Source organism: Morone saxatilis, unplaced genomic scaffold, assembly GCF_004916995.1.
Source record: "Morone saxatilis isolate NCDOM2014 unplaced genomic scaffold, NCSU_SB_2.0 Contig14, whole genome shotgun sequence".
In the NCBI taxonomy this organism is placed as follows: Eukaryota; Metazoa; Chordata; class Actinopteri; family Moronidae; genus Morone; species Morone saxatilis.
Window position 1 is genome coordinate 18,347,886 of NW_023339696.1, and position 7,951 is coordinate 18,355,836.

Consider the following 7,951-nt stretch of genomic DNA (forward strand, 5'->3'; position numbering starts at 1 on the left):
CCTCTGAAACGTGTGCTACATTTCCAGGTGCTGCCGCTGCGGCCCAGTCCGCCGCCAGTGCCAGCTCGTTAGCGGCACAGCCTGGTGGAGCTGGCAGCTGGCATCATTAAACTTCAAACCGGCTTTCGACCCGGGGTGCCGCCGCGGGGAGAGACCGCCCGCTCATCCGGCTGCCAACAGCTGATTAGAGCCATGCTGACACCAGCAACCAGACTCCATCCACACGCTATCCAAACAGCATATCCACACACCACCAACCACACCATAAACTATCCAAACAGCACCAGAACGTCAAAACAACCTCTTATGACACATTAGTGACCATGACAGCAGTCTGTCCCACAAGCTTCCAGAACCATCAGCTCAGTAATTTACACACACACACACACACACACTAGTGTCCTGGTCAGGTTGCATATGTAAACATATCCAGTGAACATTTTTCATTCAAACAAGTTTCGTTTCGATCCTCTACAATATGCAAATAATAACCTTTTGTCACCATTTTGAGCCTTAAACCACGTCCAAATGTCATGAAAGTTGAAAGCTAGTACAAAACAGCTAACCTCAGATGGGACTTGAACCACAGTCCCTTTTGGGGGAGTGTGATGTTTAACTCACTCGTCTATCAGAGGTCTTTGCTCTGAAATGTACACTACTGTACATCTATACTGTATACTTAGACCATCCTAAAGCCTTTTTGACAGAAAGTGCCACAAAGCTCTTTATCACTGAATATCACCCAGTTTTCAACAAGCAATCAACTTAAAAAATCTGATTGATGCTCACTGGGTATCTTGGTTTCAGACTTGGAGAAGTCCTTATTCTGGTTTTGAGAAACCAGGACATGCTTCCTGGAGTACTCCAATAGGAACCAGGATACTGTGGCATGTAGGGATGTCACTTATATTTTGGTACCAAGTTGATTGCTTTCTGAATAAGTGACAGTATCTACAGTACCATAGGTACTGAGGATGCAATTCTTCTTGATCTGACAGGGCAGCATATACACCTACAATTATTTTAGTTTGCCGTTATAGGAAAAAGAACACCTGGCATGGAAGAACAACAACACATTGATAAATACAGCACAGGGGAGGCCGGAAAACAACTCAGCGACCTGCGGCGGGGAAGTTGAAATAGAATAAACTTTTGGAAACATCACCCATTGCCACTCTGCAGTGGCCAATCGAGCAATCAGACCAGTTCAGTGCTGTTCTTCCCTTTTCTTTCAATGAAGAAATACTCTCCAGTTCTGACATAACTGATGCTAGCAGCATCTACTCTAACCTCTTTAGCAGTACCATTACTGGTCTGTCAAACACACCCCAGCATTAAACCATGCCCGTAGATTATGCTGCCAGTTGTTCCTCATGGGACGCTGATTGGTCGAATAACTGTGGTAACAAGCGCATAAAGTGGAGCCTGGCAGGATGGATTCTTGTGTGATTCTGTAATCTTGTGTACAATTGCCTAGCAAGGTAATAAATATACTTCTGCATTAAAAATATTTTTCTACCCTCTCAACACTTATATGCACTCAATAATACTTTTAGTCAGGAAAAGTCAGAAAATACATTTTTGGAATCACGCCCATTTGCCTTCTTGCTGAGATTTAGATGAGAAGATCAATTATTTTGGCACAAATACTGAAAAAGAGTGAAACAGCTAGCCTAGCTCTGTACAAAGGTTACACAATTCACCTTCCAGCACCTCTAAATCTCACTAATTAACACATTATCTTGTTTGTTTTGTCCATATGAAAACATGTTGTAGTTTTTACTAGGCTTTACGCTCATGTGGAAGACATTTCCTGACCTTCTGAAGTTACTGCAACCTCACAGTGATGACAAGATCTCAGGAAGTCACCGCTTAATTAATAGTCTCTCCCTCTCTGCATAAAACCACAATCCCTGTTTCTGTCTTTATACAAAAAAAAAGCTAACTGGCTTTAACAACCAGATACACTATGAGAGTGTCAGTCCTCTCATGTACTGTAACTCTTGGCAAAAAAAGCAAATAGTTATTTGCCAAAATGAAGTATGGATATTTTTGGAAACTGAATCCTTTGTCTCCTGAAAATTAAAGTCAGATACATGCAGCACTTTTATCCATATTTTGGTTGTATTTTGGCCACCATGATCCATATGTTCTTCACCTATGTATATGATGTGTGTCCTCCCATCCCATCTGTCACTTTTAGGGGCATCAGTTCACAAAAGCATTCTTCACTAAAACTTCCAAATAGACCTTTATAGGCCAAGTGGAACAACAACAGACTGATTAGATGTTACTGTTTTAACATTGCCATTGTGATAAAATATTAGATGTATCCCACAAAAGCTCAGAGGAAACATCGTCTCTGAATGCTCTCTTGATATGATTTTCTGTGCAGATATTGCCTCAAAATAGATTGTTGGCCATTTCTGCTCATTCTTTGCCTTCCATTCAAATGATAAAACAAGATTTAATTTGCACTCAATCAGGCTCAGGTATGGCAAAGCGCCCATATCTCGCCAAACCCCAGTGACGCATATGAACACTGGTCCCACTGGAGCCACAAACTGGTTTGAGCTCCATTATCATCCCTTTGTTTCCTTGTGTCTGTTCTTTTTTCTTCTCCGCTACTGGCACAAGCAGAGACATGGTAATTTCCACTGTGACTGAGTCATGAATGATAATGGCTTGATTATTTGGCGAAAATTGGTCTCTTTAGATTCATTTCATGTTTGGTGATAATTGAGAAGCTTTGTCGGTGTAGATAATACCGAAGTGTTCGACTGACTGCCTTTCCTCAGTTTTCATATTTTCACCGCTGAATTCTTTGGGCCAGCAGAAAACTCATTTCATTTTTCATGCAGTGAGAAAATCTCCAGATAATTTCCATTAAATCAATGTATTACAATACCTCAAGGCTTTAAAAGAAATCTAAAAGCCTAAGTCTATACCCTCCTGTGAATAAAGACTGACCTCCCATGGTACCCTGCAGTTCATCAGAGAGGTGTCAGGGAATTTTGGCTCTCCCTTTGCGCTCCAGGTCCTCTTTGAATCCGTCACTCCATAGAGCTACAGTCTGAAGGAGGCCACTGTCACTCCTTCACAGTAAAACACCAGATCTAAGAATTGTTATTTAAATATCGATAACTATCTGGGGATAATGCTCTAAAGGTACCTCTGGGAGCAGCATGGGCTTCTGGTAGGAGAAACAGCCCAGTTATGCTGCTTTTGGAGAGAGGATCTTAGTCATAATTCAGCTCCACTGTTAATGAAACACACACAATATCAAGCCTCATTCTGGTAAAACCCAAGCAGGGAAGAATTTATTAATCTGCAGGGAGATAATAGAGAACAGATATAAGGTCTGAATGAGAGTCTGTAAGTACTGCATTATAAATGTTCTCCTTTCTCTCTTATTTTAACCAGCTCCTCTTAACGAGAGCTATGTCTATTGTTACAAACAAATGAGCAGAAGGTTAATAGGAAGTCCAGTAGAAGAGAAGAGACTGAACAACTGGTATGGGTGGCTCACTCCTTAAAGGATCCCTAATGAGCTCCCTGTGCGTCTTCAGAGACCTCATGAATTGATTTATCACAAAACCAGTGACATAAAGGTCACCAAGCCACCCTGTGATGGACTTCAATACTACAGGGTTTTGACACCACCCTTTGACCTCCAACATGCATCTCAATTGTCTCCTTATCATGCTGTCACACAGTCCACATGCATCACTATACATCCAAAGCACTCCTTAGGGATAATAAAGCTTCACATCAATATGTACAACATATCCAATTTGGCACCTCTCCCTCACTCTCCCTCATTGAAAAACGAGTCGTTTACATGAAGTCTCTAGTTATGATCATTTCAAAGCTGGCATCGCTGAGAGACTTTGAGAGGGCATATTTTGTCTGAATAAAGAAATGCCTCCATTCAGCCAGGACTTCAAAGCAAAGATGCAGTTATTGCGTACATCCACGGGGAGGTAGCAGAGTGTTTGTGGGACAAAGAGGCGGAAGGGCGACCCCTCTCTGTAAGCAATTGACCCCTGTGCTGGTGGAGGGCTGGGTGTCCAGCGCCATCCGCAAGTTCCCCTGGCACAGTGCCTTTCAGGCCGGGGAGGGAGAGAGCTGGACAGACTGAAGAAGCACCACTGGGACTGGAGCAGAACCTTTGGACTCCATCTGTCGCTTTCTCCACAGCAGAGAAGAGGGAGACGGGGAGAGCCAGAGACAGGTGGGCCCACCCCCCACCAGCTGGCACTGGCATCAGCATCTGCCCACAGCCAAGGCAACTTTCCTTCTCCTCGTCATCATCACTCAGACAGCTCACAGCCTCCATTCCTTTCCTCTCAGCCTTTTTCTTCTACATGTCTTTTGGGTGCTTTTGTAGTGTGGCCCAGCAAAATGAGGAGTGCTTAAGCTTCAGTACACTTCTAGACTACTCTGATCAAAGCTTTTACTCCACTGTTATGCCTGCATTGTTCTACTGTTGCTGTCTTCAGTCCACAGTTCTGCCATTCAATACTAAATCAATGACAGCAAAAATGAAGCGTGGGGGACCTGCAGAGGAATGTAAACAAGAGACAAATTAGGATTATGATTTCAGATGTCTAAGATGTGAATTGCAAAAAAGGGCTGCTAGTCGAGTAAGGAAAAAACTCGATCTTATGTTGTATATTTGGTAAACAGGAACAAAGACAAATCTGACCAAGAGTACACATCTTAGTGTTTATATAGATGTGTCAGGGCTGGATTGTGGAATAGATTGTGGGCCCCTTCACAGCTGTGTGTTGGGGTCCTATTCTTTCTTGTTTAAAGAGTTGTGTTTTTATTTTGTGGCATTTAATGCATTTTATTAGAGGGTCAATAATAGAGCGTTGGCAGGCAATGAGGAGACAAAGATGGGGAATTACATCTTATTATCTTATCTGTCTCTGTTTTCCATATTTAGTTAATATTTCTATGATAACTCTATAATTTTATCAGCCAACGGATGTGCAATTCTTTCCCATGCACACAGAATGTGAAGAAGGTTCCACAAAGCATAAGATGTTGACAAGGTCTCCCAAAACTCATGTCCCAGTCCAGGAATGTACTGTATATAATAACGAGTTTGACCTATAGGGGGCGGTATAACCTCTCTGACTGTGTCACTGATAGGAGGCAGGCACACAGTGCACTTCTAACACATTTTCAACGAGCAACACCGGACATAAAATGTAGTCTTTTGCCTCTGAATGACACACTGTGCAGCCTTTCCTGTGGCAGCCTGCGGATACTGGGATGGTGAAAGTGAAGTGCTGTGATAGCAGCCCCTCCTCTCCCACCGCCTAACTCTGCTACATCTCTGGTGGACCACGCTAATTTAGTTGAAAATTGATACAAGGATGGGGGTAAAATGTTAAGCAAGACGATCCAGCAAGTCTGATTAGGCTGTATGTAGCCAATTAAGCCTACTGTCTCCCATCTGAAGTCGAGCGAGCAGCAACCGCAGGCAACATTAGCCTACTGGAGAGCTTTTCGTCTGTCCAATAACATAATTATACCCACACTGTAACATTTAATCGAATTCATGTCAGATTTAACGTTCTTTTAAAGTGCAGACAAACAATAAAACCAAAAGGGCAAAATGCTGCTTGCAGATCTATAATTTCAGCCACCATCATAATGTACAAGTATTTGGTGGCCCTGTTTGATGTCTCACATTAGACGTAGCCACTGGTTTATGAACTAATGTGCAAATATGAAATGGTTCAGGTGCAGCGGAGAATCAGCAACTACATTTTTACATGATGGTTTAAAGCTCCAAAGTGAAACAGGAGATTAACTGAATTGAATTTTCTTGATTACACCAGTCACACTCTTACATAAAACTACATAACTAAAAAGAACAGTATCTACACTACACTGTATCATTTTGGTTGAAATTTTGCCTATTACTGCTGAACTGACAGTCCACATAACACTGTTGCTATTGTTTATGGTCTTCAACACTTCACTCCGGCTGGTAAATATCATCCCTTGAGTTGTATTCCCTGTAATAGAAGAGGAATCTAATTTAAAAGCTTGCTCCATATTCCCTGTAATCTTTGAATGAGTTTTAAAGGGAACAGCAGTTGGTGGATGGCTTACCCAAAATAACATGCAAATGACGTCCTATATATTAAATAATATTAAATAAAAAAAGAATTGACAGTACATGCTTAACTTTTTTATTTGAAGTCAGCACATAGTGTACTGTGTCACTTGTGCCAGTGTTATAAACAGCTTCTCTGTGCAAATGTAAATTCATCATCTGAAAACATCATTGGTCACGTAAAGAGACGAACGAGTGATCAGTGCAAAAATAATGTTGCGGCTGTTTTATTTTTGTCTGCATATTAGCTCCAGTGCCACGTGTTGTTTGTCTCTGCTGCCTGCTGGGTTTAATCTCAACTCTCCGTGGACGCCACTGTCCATCTATTCCCGATGATTAGCCTTAATAGATGTGCAGTTGGGTTCTGTTTGATGACCCATGTTATTTGTTGACAAAGCCCTGATACATTCTTTTATGAAATGCATTAAGCTGCAATAAAATGGTTTCTTTCCATGATGACTCAAAGCCTGCCCAGAGGGACCAGAAGGTGTGTATTGACATATAGACCTCATATATAGAATCTGGTTATAAATTCCTCATTATTACAGTGCCTTGATCTGCAGTTTGATGAAATCCACATGAGTAACATTTTAATTTTATGAGACAGAAAAACTAAAATGTGCACAACACAGTGTGTGATGAATAATACAATGCACTAAGTTGAATGTATCGGAATGAAATTAATGGCTCAAAAACATTGTGATTTTTTTGTTCAACCTCACAATTTATCATAAGGTTTTCAAAAGCCTTGGATAATGTTCACTGCAGTAATAAATGATATGTGACAGGCTCCCACATCCCAAATCAAATGAGGTGGAAATATGTATTTCAAGGTGTGATAACACACCTCTATGAGCACATGGTACTATTATAGATGCTCTGAAGCATCTGATTTCTCCTGCAGGTAACAGCAAGCAGAGAAAGAACAAATCACATGAAGCGAAAATGGGCTGACTATTAGAAGGGAAAGTTTGCTTCAAAAACCAGAAAGCATTTCAGATATGACAGATATGTAATGTTATGAGGTTCTATTCAGAGACAGAACAGCCGCCGATGTTTCTAACAATGGAAATATATTAACAAGAGGTTCATATGGAACCATCAGCTTAGGTAAAAGGTTTGGTTGAAAAGGTGAAATGTTATGTGAAACATTTATGTAGACACCTTAAATAGTGCATGTAAATCAAGTATATTATGATATTTTTCATTAATTTCCTTTACAGACATCCTATTGTCAGTACAGACAGCATAGACAGCAACTGAGATCTAATCTAGATTGTATTGTTACTACAATGGTTGACCAAAAGTCTTAACATCTAGCTCAAAGGCTATGGCAAATTGGGCATTTTCTGTCTGGTTTAAGTTTGCTAAATACACATTTAATAGGCATATACACTAAAAAATGTACCAAGGTAATGTCAGCTAAATGTGGCCCATTAAAAACAGTCTCACTTTTGCTGTCACTGCACTGCCATATTTGCACTGGAGTGGAGGAGACAAATGTCCCAAATCTCCCTCTTTCAAGCTTTTATAAGAGGTCTAATCCCATTGCTAGTTATTGCCTTCATTTGTCTCCAGTATTATCATTACTGGAGGTGATTGGCAGTCCCTTGAGACACTTTTTGGCGGGCCCTCTCTTTACTTGAAATGTGTGAGCCAGGCGTGATAGAAGCGCCTCTTGGCACCACGTTGTACCTATCTTCTGATCATCTGTTATCTCTGGCTAAACATATTGGATTATTGATTCTGAGAGGGAATGTGTTCTTGTAGGCGTTGGAAGACCAACATTTGTCTGTAGAAGCCTAAAAAGCTCAT